The 16,268-nt window shown below is 46.5% G+C and overlaps 1 protein-coding gene and 1 long non-coding RNA gene across 2 annotated transcripts in view; one reads left to right on the top strand and one right to left on the bottom strand.

The window, feature by feature from the left end:
* The window catches only part of LOC105559793 (lachesin-like), an 84,453-nt gene that overhangs the window by 41,168 nt on the left and 27,017 nt on the right, over positions 1 to 16,268 (top strand). The window lies entirely within an intron of this gene.
* Positions 9,839 to 10,304, bottom strand: LOC105559792. The gene is made up of 2 exons (XR_001008774.1): positions 10,212 to 10,304; positions 9,839 to 10,127 (listed from the first exon to the last, which is right to left on the bottom strand). It is a non-coding gene; the product is annotated as an uncharacterized LOC105559792 (long non-coding RNA).

The following is a 16,268-nucleotide window of genomic DNA, read 5'->3' as shown; positions in this document are numbered from 1 at the left end:
TGGGCTCCTACCTTTGGACCTTTTGCAATTCTTTGTTTAACATACCGTCATTTACATCTGGAAAACAGGCTTGCACTCCTCTTATTGTCAAGTGTTATCCCACTATTCGTTCTCCTCGGTCTTTAGATTCGCCACGACGCGACAGCCGCTCGTGTAAAGCGCAATACTGCGGGAGTCACGTTCAGCACGCGCTCATAAGCTTTTACTCGTCCATCTCGTAAACTCCTAACGACGTCTTATGCAACACTAGTGAAATGGTAACGTGTATCCGCGCATCGCTCGTGGAATTCGTGTCATAGAGACGTGAGCCAACGGTTGATCGCGTTGCACAGCCGAGCAAGTAAGATGTCCATGTAGCAAACATTAGAAACGAATATATCCGGCGTTGCGACACCCGGCGATTAGAAACACTCGCCAAGAAGCCAGCGAACAATCCATTGGTTTCCATCGTTATAAGTTGAAGAAAGTAATTTCCCATGAAATAGAGTTAAAATGTAACTGCGATAAAATTGTTCTTCCGAAGTTGAAATAATCGTTTCCCGTGCAGCAACAGAAATTAAAGCGAGGAAAGTGTGTCACGAAGAATAAAAAGGATTCGCAGGGGATGGAGAATAATCTTTTGTCGTATATCTACCGAAAAAGTCGCGTGCGCCACTCTAGTTGCGGTGACCCATTTGTCCGAATGGATAGAAACTTTTGGGGCGGTATTTTTGGATCGTGTGATTCATAGTCGAGGAAGATGCGCTATGCGCCGCAGTGTGATCTGGCTGGCTAGCACGGTTTCGTTTTAAAACGGCACGTCCACGGAAAGTCGGCCGCGCGGGGCGATTCCTGGCGCGCGTCTGGTCACGCGAAGTTTCGTTGAACCCCGTCGGGGTTAATAACGGCCGTCGTGCGCTCGTCGGGATCGATGTTTGATTAGGAGCGCGAGATTGCACCCTGTAAAAGCCCATTCGCCGCATTCCCGTAAGTGGATATGCGCGCGGCCCATCGACGTTCAAGTAGATCGCCGGCGTCACAGTTCGCCGATTATGCGCGTTGCATATCACCGTGGCATTGCGGCTCGATCATCATTAACCCTGCACAAAACGGTTCTTCATGCAGGGAGACGCGAGTTTGATAATTGAAAACGAGCCGTACTCGAAGCTCTTTTCTTCTCTCGCCGGAACGCGTTATCGGAAAGATCGTAGTCCTCGCGGACGCTCTCGAGATAAAATTCGCATTACATTAATTAATTGAACACAAGTCTTTAATTGTTATCTGTTTATCTTCGGTACATCGCATGTCGAAATATTAAGTATCGGTGCTTTATCGGTATCTCGAAAAAACTGTCATTCTTATTCATTAGTCAAAGACGGTTCAGATCTTAAGCCTCTCTATAGGCCTGTGTCCACGATGAGGCTATTCCATAAAAGCTGCAAGCCGATTGGCTACACATTTCTCGGAACTAGAACTTGGACCAATTGTCCTAGCATCGTGGACGCAGACCTTAAATATAAATCCGGTTTGTGTAATAACATCTTGGCGACGCGGATGCGAGTTATCGGTGCTTTATCAATATCTCGAACAAACTGTCATTCCCATTCATTAGTCAAAGACGGTTCACATCTTAAGTCTCTCTATAGACCTGCGTCCACTGGATGCTAGAACTGGGCCATTCCATAAAAGCTGCAAGTTGATTGGCTACAGATTTCTCGAAACTAGGACTTGGACCAAGTTTTCTAGCGTCGTGGACACAGGTCTTAATCCAAATCCGGTTTGTGCAATAACATCTTGGCGACGCGGATGCGAGTTATCGCTCTTAACGAGGAAGACGGAAGCAATAAAGCGACTCCAGTCTGCCGCCTAATCGCACGTCGTGAAATCACGCCGCGCGATCGACGGTATCACGTGAAAGATTGCGGGCGCAACGCACAGCGGCAATCTCGGCGTTGTACATCGCTCGCGCCATTGATCTACTGTCACGAGAGACTCTCGCAGCCCCCGTCTAATCGCGGCTAACGGGCAGTTATGCCACTTTATCTTTTAATAGGCGGTTCACCGGCGGAATGACGTATCGATCGCCCGCGCGTTTCGCTCGCTCGTGTAACCGCGAGCGGTCTCGCGGAGAGGATTCCCGATGCTCCCGAGCATGGTAATCACAGTATTTTCCTAGCGGTGCCGGCCGCTGATCGCGGCTTTTTAAACGACGTCGCGCCGCTGGAATCCACGGATCGCGACGCACGCATCCTCCATCACCCGGCGTTGCAGCTGCGTTCGACTTGGAGCCGCGTCGCCGCGCGTCTGTGTGGGGTGTCCGCGCGCTATCGCTTCATCGTAATCTCGACGGACGTGCCGATGAAACGCAATATCTTACCGCTCTCTTATCGATTTAAATTATACATCTGGAACAGTGATTCCGATATTAGATCGGCGTACGACTTATCGCGCGTTCTTTGTATCTCAGAGTCACAACTGTTAGCGTTAAATATGTTAAAATTAAAGTTGGAGTTACCCGAGTGGAAATTTTGGCCCTATGTTGAACCTTTAATTCTATTATACAGTAGAACCTAAGACAGTAAAAGAGGTCGAACTGCAAGTACAAAATTTACTCCTATTTAAAAACTGATGGTGTCGAACATTTCTACTGTTGCCAATTTAGCATTAAAGTGGGTCCTTTTAAGTAGGAGCTAAAGTAAATTTTTAGAATTAAAGGGAGGAGTAAAACATGTAATATCATCAAAGTAGGCTATCGCTGGTTTAGGTAGGTGTATAGATCAGCTGAGTAGGTGTAAGTGATCCTTAAAAGTGTCAAAGTAGTACCAAAATTTCGACTCGGTCAATTTCAAGTTAAACATCCCGAGTCGAAATTTTGACCCCATGTTGAACCTTTAATCCTATTATACATATGTATTGTAGAATCTAAGACAGTAAAAAAGGTCGAACTGCAAGTACAAAATTTACTCCTACACTGAAAAAAATTTCTGGTTGAATATGGACGAATCAGATAATTCCTTTAGGATTTACCAGAATTCCTGTAATCCTACAGATTAAAGGGAATGTAATCCTACAGAAATTCTGGTAAATCCTAAAGGAATTATCTGATTCGTCCATATTCAACCAGAAATTTTTTTCAGTGTACTTAAAAACTGATGGTGTCGAACATTTCTACCGTTGCCAATTTAACATTAAAGTGGGTCCTTTTAAGTAGGAGCTAAAGTAAATTTTTAGAATTAAAGATTCAAGGGAGGAGTAAAACATGTAAGTAGGTTGTCGCTGGTCTATGTAAGTGTGTAGATCAGCTGAGTAGGTGTAAAGTATCCTTAACAGTGTCAAAATTTCGACTCGGGTATAATTTCAAGTGTTTTCTCCGGTTCCCAAAAGGATTGCTCGTAACTCGAATTTGACACCGCTATAAATAACGTCAGTTTTCTTCAACATAATTTACCGAACCCGTTCATCGACGACTTTGGAACGGAGTATGTGGCATATGCCGGGCGAAACGTGCTCATCGAGCGCGAGCGGAGCGCGGGAGCGGGTAGGTGAGGCGAGAGGAGCAAAGACGAAGAGGAACACGAAGAGGCAGACGACGGCGAGGTTGCCAAGTCGTGTTTACATACCGTCTACGTGCTCCCCGAAGGGCCCTCTCGGTCAAGAGGCACGGTTTAACCCGATGCGAATCCGGTCGGCACGGACTGAGGATCGTATTCATGGCGCTCGTCGCGGGAGTTGCGCGCCACGCGATTGGGGACTGACCCTTCACAAAGACTTTGCTCTGCAGAAGGTTGTTGCGCGCTGAGTGCCCCGCGAGTGGGTTTGATGGTGCGAGATCGGCAACCCTCCGAGTAGAAAAGGTGCCTGAAGCTTCCTTGTTTGCTTACAAAATAGGATCTGATTTCAAAACCTTAAGGAGGCCGCGTCTTCGAGGCGTCGCGATAATAACAATAATTAGCCGGTGTACTTTGCGTGACCCTTCAAACTGCGACATAGTCTGAGATAACGGGGAATAATCAGGCGTTAAACGCGCCGATTATGTCAATTCATATATCGAGCAAGATTTATGCGTTCTTCGTTCCACGAGTTCCCCGCGAAGTCGGTTTTTGCGAGACTGTTTTAATAGACGAACTGGAAACGGGTGGGTGAATCTCGCTCCATTACAATCGTCATAGATAATTATGGCGCGGTCCAGAGAATATTAGTGACCGTCGTGCCTGCGAATAAATTGCCTGCGATGTAGTCTAAAGGTTCTAAAAACTGCGGCGGCCTAACGGCCGCGCGCGGAAACTGTCGGGCAATTACGAGGAGGATACGGTCGAACGAGTGCCTCGGAGGCACTCGTACCGAATATTTTCTCGGGGTTCTTACTCCGTGCGGCTCCCTTTTGCTCTCGTAACTTCATACTTAGTGTATTTAGCAACGCCACGTGCCCACCGATACGGCAAATACGTCTCAATCGTGACTTTCGATTTCCCGAGGTTATCGCATTCTTGCTTCTCGCGTGTATGCGAATGATCGGCGTCTAAACGCGACGGGGCTGCCTTTTTATGAAGATAACTGGCGAAGATCAACGATTATGAGCTCATTTTGAAATTATAGCATAGGAAGAATTTGTAAAGATAATTTATGAAGCATCGTAGTAATTTGTGTAGCGCCTTAATGCTCTCACTTCGTCGAACTAAAGTGAGACGTAAGATAAGAAAAATCCCAAGAGCTTCTCCGCTTCGAGACGGAGACACATAAACGTCACATTGTAATTGCTATTATTGTCAAAACAAGTCTCGCTCACCCCTCACCTTCGTGCAGCGGAGACATGGCGTTAGAACTGACGGTAGATAAACGCGTTATCGTGGATTTCTCATTTTACGAGCTCATTTACAACGCATCTTACAAAGCGATATATCGTTCACGAAATACTTGAGCTGTGTGGTCCGGATCGTCAAACGGTTCGTTGCAGAAGGCTGCAGGGGAGAAACTCCGCAGCGTCAGAGTAGCAAGAACCATTCTTCCATCGGCAGGTACCATTAGTCACGATTCCTTCCACTCCACGGTATGATACAGGATGCATCTCCAGGTCGCATCGCGTCATTCCTCGCCGCGTTATCTTTAGAGCGCTGTTACACGAGGTATGATATCGCGTTTCGTAAACTGCCACCCTTCGTGGGCTCGTCTGGCATTTGCCCGAACGTGCTCCATTAAATTTGTCTCTACGATAACGTGTCGCCCAGTCGAAATTTTTGTAATTCTTTCGTGCTCGAAATTATTACCTGCACAGGGTGTTCCAGGAAGAAAGGTCAATATTCTGGGAGGTGATAGTATCGGTCATTTCAAGCAAAAGTGTTCATATGAATGTACGTCCCATTCCCCGCTGTTTCCGAGATAGAGCTGTTTGGATGTACAGTTGCAAAATCACTTGGCAAATGCCGTTATTTTGGAAGATCGTATGACGGGGCAAAATTAACGTGGAATTTCTGCTAGATGCATTACCAGAACAACTGGAAGACGTTCCTTCGGCTACGCGGCGTGTTGTGTACTTTCAGCATGACGGAGCTCCTCCTCATTATACTCGATTTGTGATGCAGCACCTTAACGTCACTTTCCCTAATCGGTGGATTGGTCGGTGCGGCGCCATTAATTGGCCACCAAGATCTCCAGACCTGACCCCGTTGGATTTTTGTTTATGGGGTTGGATGAAGAGCGAAGTGTACTGCAGAAGAAAAGCGAATACACGAGACGTTCAAGTAGCTCCACCTCGGGAACAGTGGGGAGAGGGACATATATTCATATCAACATTTATGCTTAAAATGGCCGATACTATCACCTCCCAGAATATTGACCTTTCCTCCTGGGACACCCTGTATATGTCTCAATCATGTAATATTTAATTATATCTCGTGGGATCCGAATCTAAAAATCATCAGATCTTCAGAGATTTGATACTTTCCTTGAATGTTCGAGGATATCTATTGAAATCTAACAAAATCTAATCCTATTCTTTCTTGTCAGTAATTTTGCAACTGTACATTCAAATAGCTCTATCTCGGAAACAGTGGGGAATGGGGCATGTATTCGTATCAACATTTATGCTTAAAATGGCTGATACTATCACCTCCCAGAATATTGACCTTTCTTCCTGGGACACCCTGTATACCTGGGCACAGATTGGAAAAGAATCGCAACAAGCAGCTTCTACAAGAGAGGATAGTCTTGAAAATTTTATTGGTATATTTTAATTCACTTTGTTAGAAATTGCGTGGACTCCTAATATGCATTCCGTAGACAGCAACTGCTGTCTTATTATTATGTTTCGATATTCCTAATTTAACTGGGAAGGGCGGAACAAACGATTGCGGGATTATCTGTATGATAAATTTTATCGCGTGCTTTGTATAACAGTTATTGCAACGTGACAACGCCGTCCGAGTGCATCATGCGTCGCGGATCGTTTAAACAGGCTCTCGAGCGCGGAGTCGCATCGCCTGCGCGCGTTGACAGAGCCGGCCTTTCGTTTATCCACGTGGTCGGGAATTTATTATTACTAGCAGCCGAAGCGCGCGAGGGAGAGGAGCGGAGAAGTAATTATCTTTCGGAGACGCAGGATGCGCTCGCTCGTGTACTCTCGATCCCGCAATGTGTTCGGCACCCCGCGTGGAATTCGTCGGTGAGACTTTGAAGTGCAGCATTCTCTGTAGAAAAAAGAAAAAATTACGTCGACGCTCCCGCACGATGCAATCAGATAATGGAATCTCCCCTTTGATTTTTGCGTGTGAAGAAACGAGATATCCACGTAATGCGTCTTGTTGCGTTTACATCGCCTCTCCCTCTCCCGCCTTGTTTCATTCCTTACTTCCCCTCGATAACCCAAGAATTCTCGAGCGGAGAGATCGTTCGATAATCGTCAAACGAAATTTTTGCCTCGCAATACTATATACATTTCGCTAATCGACGAAACCAGGACTCGAGACTTAAATAGAAATTTGCGCTCGAATTATTATCAGAACGAATTTTAACTTAAGAGGAGCCCAGGAGGGACTGATGTAGTTTCAGCGCTATTACGCAAACAGATTGCCTAGGAGTGGCGGAAACATAAACGCGCCCTCGATTAAAGGAAGGGTGTACGTCTGCAACGCGAACAAAAGGCGGACGCGGCCTGTCTCTCGTGACTCGCCGCGGTTGGCCCTGTTTTGGGGGGATGAAAAATGTCCGATCCCCGCGCAATTCGCACGCACACGCGAGCACTCGGACGCACACGGGTGCGAGCGAGGCCGCCGCGGTAGTAAAAGCTTATTGTCATTTCGAATGGATCGCGGGCACGCTCGGGCTGCGTTCTTGGACTTAATTACCCGCATGTTACGGGCTGTTTATTATGCCCTGCTTTATCGTCGCCGAGCTGAGTCGCGCTAAGCTGCCCCTAGGACGACCGGAGGAATTCATTAAGGGAACGACCGGCTTGTATCGCGACCGATCCCGGTGTCCGCGAATCGTATTATACTCTCACCAATTATTTCTTGCCGCCGCTGCACCGTGGCTGCAGTTTCATTCCTCGCGGTCAAGCTGCCGAGGTCTAACGAACGCGTCTCAGACAATAAACGTTTCATAGCGTCCCGTGAAAGGCGAGACTTCCATCGCCTGACCGCTGTGTCATATTTCGATCGTCGTATTCGACAATACGTCCGAAGACGCGCGTTATCGGCGTCGCCGGCATGGACATTCCAACGGCTTCTGGGATGCGCCAGCTCTCTCGGGATGCCTGGCATCCTTTTCAACCGTGCCCGCATCTTGAGCCGCTCGCGAATTATTCCGCCACACAAGTAGAAAGGCGTTTTCATTAGCGTGCCCGAAGCGAATGAGAAAAATTCCGTGCCAGTTTAAATCTAGGACAATATTTTTCCAAGTGCAGAAAGGTCGAGAGGTGGAATCCGTATGTGAGGCTCGTCCTGAGTATGATCGTTAGTAAGAAGAAAATGTCTTAGCGTGTGTTTAGGGCGGCATTCACAGTCAGATCTTATATTTCAGATCGTCTTGAGATAATCTTTGGATACTCCGTAGCCAATGAAATGTTCCATACAGCATCTTTAGATAAATTCAAGACGGTCTCGAACGTAAGATCTCACTACGAATTCGTAACTATTCAGAGACAACTTGTCTGATAAGATAATAATTTGTTTAGATAAACGGGGGGAAAATCCCTCGTTACAATTACACTACAATTTCCGTCGCATTCTCTATTAAAAAACGTAAAATCGCACCTCGATAATCGGAATTGTGATTAAGCTGACCTCCCTCGATTCTCTCTCTCTTCGTTCGTTCAGCTTGATGGGATATATCGCGTGAGTGGAATACCAGAAGCAGTGAAAGCGTCGTGATCAGCGAACAGCGATTAATTAAAGCGCCGGGAATTAATGGACTGTCCTTGCCACGCGAGAGCGAGAGGAGACACGACTAACCCGCTGGGACACCTGCCCGAAGAATGCATGTTTCTCCGGGTCCGGGTTTCGGAACACCTGCCCACACTGTGTGTCATCGTGTATCTCTCCCTGCCTTTCCTCGGATTTACACCACGGCGTCGCTTGCGGTGGCCCTTAATAATTCCACCGCGTCTCACTTCCGCCTTTTGTGGCTTCTGTGAATCAAATTACGCCTCTCTTGCGGCGCATAACCGATGACACCCCGTCTCGTCGTTATCACACTCCGATTTGTCTCGGTGGTCTCCAATCGCGACGTTCATTCGAAGCTACTTTATCTGCCCCCGAGACACGTAAAATGTAAACTTACCTTCTTCTTCTTCTTCTCGTGCATATCGACTAATGGATGTTCGCGACCACACCCTCTTCCCGATTCCTCGATGCGCGGATCAGATCTTCCACGGTGCTCAATCCAGTTCAGCGAATATATTGCGAAGCCAGGAACACTTTCTGCCTTCCTATCTCTCTTCTGCCTCCAATCTTTCCTTCAATGATCTCAATATACCGTTTTCCTCTTTTTATTATGGTCAGTATCCCCCGCCCCCTGCCCAATCGCCTCAGAACCTCGTCATTCCCGAGCAGAAATAAAATCGGGTATGCCTTGTGTGTGGTTAGGGCCTGATAGGGAGGAAGTAAGGAATGCCCTAATAAGGAATTCCTGATATGTGCCTGATCCGATCCTTAGCAGAGTACCCTATTCAAACATTTTTAAGGTATAAATTCTTACACAGAATTGATTTCCTTATCCTTATCCTTATTACAGCGGTTCCGATATACCTGTATAGTAGATAGCATAAAGCTGTGTTCCGTTTCACGCATAGTTACGTAATCAAAACGGTGCCACGGAAGAAATTTAAATATTTAGTTTTCGCGTTATATAATATACATATATTTATGTATTATGACGAAATCATTTATATAAGATATAACTTTTATCTAATTATATTATATAATACAAGAATATGAGTGGCCGAGGACATAAGATAGAAGACTGAAGAGCTGATGATCCCAGGTTCGAATCCAGCAGTGGTAAAACAAATTTTTCACATATGATGTTTTTTAAGTATAAGATAACATTAAGAGATTAGAAGATTACTACTACTGATGTAGAGAGAATGAAAATATCTTAACAAATAAAAAATCTATTCCCAATTTTTTTGCTATTTTATCGCTGTCTAGCCGCGGCTAGGTAAGTACTAGTTATGGGTTTTTACGTAGCCGCTAGCTAATTTTTCTCGCCTAACCACTAGCAGAAATGAGCGTTACATTCCCAACTAGTAACTAGACAGTATTACTGCATAGTGACGAGATACGACACAATTTTTCTAGGCCGTTACTAGACAGCCACTAGATTCAATTGTTACTCGGGTAAGGCGCAACAAGGGGCAATCACGAGGTCCTGATAAGGTCCTGATGAGGAATATCTGATCAGGCAATTTTAATTCTCGACGTTACATTTGTGGACAGGGCCCTAGCAGGGCTGCCTGATGAGTGCCTGAACAGGCATTAAGGCATCCTTATTTGGCCCCTACCAGGACCCTACTAAAATTTCTGCTCGGGTTGGTTATCCTTGCTGTCCATGGTATATTGAGGATCCCGCGACCGCATCTCGAAGGCTTCCATCTTGTTCGTTGCGGATATTTTCATCAATGCCCATCCTTGTACGCCATACAGAAGTACCGAAAACTTATCAGATTTACCTTATTCACTCATTATATTTCTATACAATATTTAATTCTCGCTTACTAAAGGTTGTATTAATTGTCTTACTCTGCTAGAAAAGAAGTTACAACTCTTCTTCTTCTTCTTCTTCTTCCTCGTGTATTAGACTTAAAGCTGTTTTATCCAGTTCGTTCTGGTACTTTGAGCATTTGGTTTTACTTCATCTTCGGTAGGCTGCTAACCTTGCCGAAGGAAACCTCCCACCTGGAATGGCTGTATCCCTGAAGGGGTACGTGTAGCAAGATACTCTTGGTGGTTGCCACTTCCCTTCGGGAGATTCCGAAAAAAAACCAGCCGGTGTCCGTGAATTTGAACTCGGATATTTTCGTTCATTAGTTTACTAAGCAGCGCGCGTTTCTCTGCGCCACACTCGCCAGTCACTAACTCATTTAAACTAAACCTCTATCGAAGCCCGTTGCTACTGCTTAAATTAACACTCGCGTAGAATTTGACCGCTACCATCCTCGTCTCGACGCCAGATCGCTTCCAAATTGGGCACGCGGAACACCTTCGGGCTCTCGGGCACGGTCGTTCTTTATACTTCGCGCCACACGTCAGACTCGAAACAATCTCAAATGTACCGTATTCAAATGGACGCGTCATATTTCAACGCACCGGCGCTTATTACGTACCTAAGTAAGGGAGGGGCGATGGCTGGGCCTCGTCGGCGATAATTATTCAAATTCGACATCAGTATTCGTCATCTCGCGCCGCGGCGCCCGTTATAATTCGCGACGTGCGAAGGCACGGCGGGACGCGGCAGGTACATATAATAAATAATTATTATGACGCGCTCGCGTTCGTAACGGGCTGACGAATTGTTCCGTGAATAATACCCGTCGGACGACTCATTAAAATTCGTCGTGATTCGCGGTGTGGCTTTGAAGCGTCAATATTCGTAATGTATGTACATACAACACAGCCACGTATTACACGCGGTTCGGCGATCGACATGTAACACATTTCGTAGTTTCCTTAAGGGAAGTGATTCTGCACTTTTTGCATCTAGAACTGTCAATTCTTGAAAACATTTGCGTGACACACGAATTACAAAGGCCCTGTGTCCACGACGCTAGAACTTGGTCCGCGTTCTAGTTTCGAGAAATGTGCAGCCAATCAGCTTGCAGCTATTTCACAAAAGCTGCAAGTTGATTGGCTGCACATTTCTCGGAACTAGAACTTGGACCGAGTTCTAGCGTCGTAGACGCAGGCCCTGAGGCTTATGCGTATAGATAAAAAGTGTTCAACTATTCGGACTAAATCAAAGAACAGCAGCCTAGTGTAGGCGTCTAAAGTTAAGTTCAACGATACCATGCTGTTTTTTATTTAGTCCAAAGAGTGGGTCACTGTCGGTTTGTACGCAAAAGTCACATAATTTGTGTATTACACAAAGGTTTTCGTGAATTTACAGCTCTAGGAGCAAAAGGTCCAAAAAGTGCAGAATTACTCCAGCATCCCCTTAAGCAAATAAAGTTTGCAACAGGTGAGATGCAGTATTTCAAATTAAATAGACGGATACGATGGATACTTTTCATTTTACTCAAATAGCTTATCCAATTTCACATAATGAACAACCCTTATGTCGGGATTATTAATAATGCTAGCATCACGTGGCTGAAACGTTTGCATCTTAAAAAACAAAACGCTCAGACAGCAGCACGTCCTATCGCTGAACCTCGTTCGTGGAATTCCGCGCGTCTGCATCGCGTTATCGAGAGACATCGTCGATTCTCGCTGTCGTAAGTCTCCCGTACGCCTGGCTTCTCTATCGGCCGGTTCCTTTCCGCGTAAACGCTCGATGACAGTTCGGCGACAGTGATGGCATTATGTCCAGGACGGTATACATACACGAGAGGAGAGCTCGCGCGCGATCATTCCGGATGACGGGAAGGATCATCGCGGCGCAGGGCGTTGAACTGTCCGCGCCGCCGGCCGCCGCCGCCGCGCCGCGGCATTCCGCCGTGTTTCCGCCGCCTCTGCCCCGCGCGAGACCTCGCGCTCGTAGATGAATTTTTAGGCGTAGAGACGATGGATTACCCGACTCGAATACCGAGCAGCCGGGAGTGCGTACGTGCCGACGCGGCGCGATACTCGGTGAACGTCGACGTCAGCGGCGGAGCCGGGAGATGTGCATCGCTACTTCGGCACTTTGGCACGCCGGTCTAAAAGCCGCGGCGATGAGGAAATCCTCGGCACCTCGACTCTGCCCGATTACTTCGAGCACCGTCGACGTTGCGCCACCACCGACGCCTCTTCGCAAGTCGTATTTCTCGCGTATGCAACGGGCGTCGGAACCGGCCGCGTCACTTTCGGTTTTTATAGCCGATCTCCGCAGATTTATCGCGCTGCTGCTACCAGAAGACACAATAGCAGCCACCAGAAATGTTGTTGTAATATCTTTAAATATATCGGTGCACTCGTCCGAGGTACGTGGGCTGCGTTCGATATTTAATGCAGCGCGGTCTTCGTCTATTTTAGGGGAACGTCTAACAATTCTTTCGTTATTTTTTTCCCTTCGTACTCGAGGCACGTCAGAAATACGACTAAAGACTAAAAGTCGAATATTTCGGCCGTGCATCGCGGATGCAAGCGGAAAACAGTGACGTCCGCGCGTAAAGAAGGTCGTCGCGTCGGCGGTACATAGAATATTTTAGCGGTTTCTGGGTCAGGGAAAATGATGTCAACAGTGAATTAAAGCTGCTTTCGTTGTCGCGTCGTCTGTCGAGATGAAACGTAATAAACACGCAGACATCGACGCGATTAACTGCAGTATCTACGGTACAATTACTTGAAAGCGCTATTAGCACATTGGCGTTCCTAGTCCGGCTCTAATGAAAATTCCACGGGGTGGGAGACGATCTAAATTTTAAGCCCCACAGATAGGAATCCTTTCTTATCCCGTTACTTCGGTAACGCGCGACAATGACACATAAATTTACGAGCGCAAAACCAAATTTGTATAAGCTTGGAATTAATGAATGTAATGGATGCGACAGCGGACCGTCTTAAAGTCGAAGAAATTACATTTGAAGTGGCTCCTTCGAGCTCGCGAAAAGATTAGATTGAGCCTGTCACCTTGAATCTCCCAATCGTAAAATCATTTTTATTACATCCGCCATTGTCATTTTTACGGATTAGGGTACTATTACATTTGTCGATTGGCTACAAGCTAGACGATTTCACAGATACTCACGAACTTCTCTGTCTTGCAGCCAATCAACACGCTTGAAAAATTTGTCGTACGACAATCAATGTAATACTACAGTAAGCATGTCTAAAAGACGACTTAAGGGGATCCTAAAGCCGCCTGTTTTATCGACATTCTTTGTTCGAAGTAATCTTTTACTTGGCTTTATAGAAATGCAAAACTCTTTTACGGAACTAAAGTACGCAGCAAAATCTAGACGATGCTGGTCGACTTTATATAAAAAACGAAAAAAAAATAATTTCACTAATTTTTGGTACACTTGACAATATTTGTACAAGACTTCTACAATGAATATGTACAAAATGAGACCAGCATACTCTAGGGACAACGTACAAGAACATTATCGTGCAATTAGAACTAAGATTAACCGCCTAGAAAAAAAGATTACTTCTAATAAACGCAAGTCCAGAAATCCAAGTCTAGAAGAAGAGAAAAGGAGCAGTATGGCGTGTAGAAATAGTTGCAGGCTCTTTTGAGAGGAGTCGCTGCCAAACATCTGTCAGATTGTCAGTAAAACCATGGTGTTGATGCTAGAATTCGATCTAAAATCTCGGTTTGAGCGATGTGTAGCTAATAAAATTGCTGCTTTTTCGTAAAAGTTGCAAATTGATTTGGCTATAAATTTCTCGGACTAAGCGGAACTTGGAATTAAAAATGTCGATAATTGACGTTTATAATCCCGTCTCCTATCTTATCGACACCGATCGAGTTCGCCAAACGGCTTGAGGATCCCCTTAAAGGTGTCTTGTAGACGTACGTTTTGTTCAGTGACACTGCGTCGAAAGTCGGCGATTTAATTAATTTTTCGCGGTCGTGAGGACGAGGACGTTCAACCGGACCTTATGTCATCCATCGTGATTCGACAGCGAGCGGCGCACGCGTTGGCCAGCTGCCAGTGGATCTTCGTGACGAGAGAGGCGCGATCAATCGTCGATGAGAGGCGGCACCGATAATGCTTATCGCGAGAGAGACTGGCGGCGATAACGGCCTGGCTCTTCGATGGAAATTAGGGCTCGCGTGCTGCTAGTCTCTTGACTTAATGTCTCACGTATTAATAGAGCGGAGCCGTTCGCTCGCTCGTCACTTCAAAGTACACAGCGGTCACGAATTAGGCCACAGCTGGATAAGGGCGATCTTTATGGGCGGACAGTGCCTCTCGCTGCCGTTCTCAGCACCTGCCGAGAGCGCACCGAGCGACGTTCCTATCAACGGGGGAGCGTACCTCATTTCAGCGAGGGCGCTATTTTTCTGCTCGTTAAACTCCGCCGTGGGTGTGCGGCGCGTATTAACGTGCAAGCCGGAGGGGGGTGCGTTTAACTGTTGTTGCTGCCGCGCTCGTTGCAGGCCATCCCGTTCTTGCTCGTTTCCGCAAAGTCGCGAACCCACCGGTTGCGCCGACGGGTCGATAGAAACCGAGCGATGCGTTAAACCCGACGGAACGTTACGCCCGCACCTTCTCTGTCTCCTCCTCCTCCACCTTCTCCACCTCCTCCTCGCTGTGCAACTGCGAAGTCGATGGGCAGACACGGGCCGAATTCCTGGAAGGGGACAGTTTATTTTCGTTTGCAGTCAGACGTTGCAAGGCCGTGTAATTCACGCGTGGTTATTGCCGCGTAAATTTATGGCGACCGGTTGCTCGGCATGTGGCCACGTCGAGAAAATCGGCGGATTTGGCAACGTAGACCCGAGGCGAAGCGTCGACCGATTATCTCAAGACAAGTCGCTTAACGGGGTGTAAAATAAAATCTTATATACGAATATATGGAGGAGAGTCATCCCCTGTTATGCGATAGCCTCCTAATATGAGATAGCAGGGTTTCTGCCAAACTAATAGGCATCAACCGTTGGTTCCACCGTGAATTCAGTGCCGTTGGGGCGAAATCTGTTTAGTGGAAAATACATTGTTAGATCGTGTAATCGTTGCGAAAAAAGATTTGTGAAATTGGAGATTGAAAACCTGCTATCTCGTGTCAGAAACCCAACTCGTAGTAGGGAACTTTCCTCTATTTATACAAAAAGAACAATCGTACAATACTTTGGTCGTACAGATCTTTCTGAGATAAAAGATCGCTAGATTGCGTATGCGGCAAACCCCGGTATTTAGAGCATGAAACTGCCCCGAGACTGCACCGTCGGCTCGAGTAATAAGCTCCGATGATAAGGCTTCATCGTAACGCTCGGCCCGGGTCTCGTTTAATCGCGCGTCCAATAAAAATGAGTAATGTTCCAAGAAAATATCGGAGCCACTTCTTCCTCGCGAGCGGGGACCCTCTGGCCGCGTTCCCTCGCTCGCGGATACACTCGCGATAATACGCGATAATACGTGGAACTATTAAACGCTACTGAATTCCGGCATTGGAGAGGCAATCACCGATCCCATTTGCATTATCGCCGGGGGTCTAAGTGCACGCATAATTTACCGCAGCCCGGCATTCGCGAGCGGCGAGTCCCGTCGTTTTAAAGTGCGTAAAAAAATTTGGGCTGCATCTCGGAGATGCCCGCAATTATGTAGATATCGCGCAACTCGACAAAACTAATTAACGATCGCATCGTGACGCGTTATGCCGCCAGTCACGCTAATCGTCAGTTCGCACGAACTATGACCTGCTATTTTTGTTATTCGTTGGTTTCAACGGTGACGCATATTTCTGAATTTTTCAATGTTGTTAAGTGGATTCTAAAATAATTTTCTTCACTTGCATGGGATCTGCATAACTTGATGTATCGAAGGTGCTTTATCTTCAAAATGTATTGTCGTGGCGCGTTACGTCAGTCACACCAATCGTCAGTTCGCACGGACTGTGACCTGCTATTTTTTATTATCCGCCAGTTTTAACAGTGACACATATTTCTGAGTATTTCAATGTTGTTAAGTAGATTCTAAAATAACTTTTTTC

The sequence above is a fragment of the Vollenhovia emeryi genome, unplaced genomic scaffold (assembly GCF_000949405.1).
Source record: "Vollenhovia emeryi isolate VEMERY1.0 unplaced genomic scaffold, V.emery_V1.0 DF939254.1, whole genome shotgun sequence".
In the NCBI taxonomy this organism is placed as follows: Eukaryota; Metazoa; Arthropoda; class Insecta; order Hymenoptera; family Formicidae; genus Vollenhovia; species Vollenhovia emeryi.
This window is presented reverse-complemented; position numbering and strand designations above follow the sequence as displayed.